We start from the raw sequence: 626 nt of genomic DNA, 5'->3' as shown, positions 1-626 counted from the left end.
AGAGTACTAGGAGGGAGTTCAGTGATTTTCTTGCTCAGCTGACCCACTTATGCCTCCAAATTTCTAATGGAGGACCTTGTTTTAGTCATGAAACTTTGAGTGGTTTTGATTAGATCAGAGACCATGGTTGCTAAGTCAGAGTGGTTCTGCTTAGAACTCTCTGTCTGTTGCTGAGAAGATGATGGAAAAGGCTTGCTATTGCTAAACCTGTTTCTTCCACCATTATTATTGAAACCTTGTTGAGGTCTCAGTTGATCCTTCCATGAGAAATTTGGATGATCTCTCCATGAAGGATTATAGGTGTTTCCATAGGGTTCTCCCATGTAATTCACCTCTTCCATTGACGGGTTCTCAGGATCATAAGCTTCTTCCTCAGATGAAGCTTCCTTAGTACTGCTTGGTGCATTTTGCATTCCATACAGACCTTGAGAAATCATAGTGACTTGTTGAGTCAATATTTTGTTCTGAGCCAATATGGCATTCAGAGTGTCAATCTCAAGAACTCCTTTCTTCTGACTAGTCCCATAGTTCACAGGATTCCTTTCAGAAGTGTACATAAATTGGTTATTTGCAACCATTTCAATCAGCTCTTGAGCTTCTGTAGGCGTCTTCTTCAGATGAAGAGA

This window comes from Arachis duranensis, chromosome 3, assembly GCF_000817695.3.
Source record: "Arachis duranensis cultivar V14167 chromosome 3, aradu.V14167.gnm2.J7QH, whole genome shotgun sequence".
NCBI lineage: Eukaryota > Viridiplantae > Streptophyta > Magnoliopsida > Fabales > Fabaceae > Arachis > Arachis duranensis.
Note: the sequence above shows the minus strand (reverse complement) of the source record.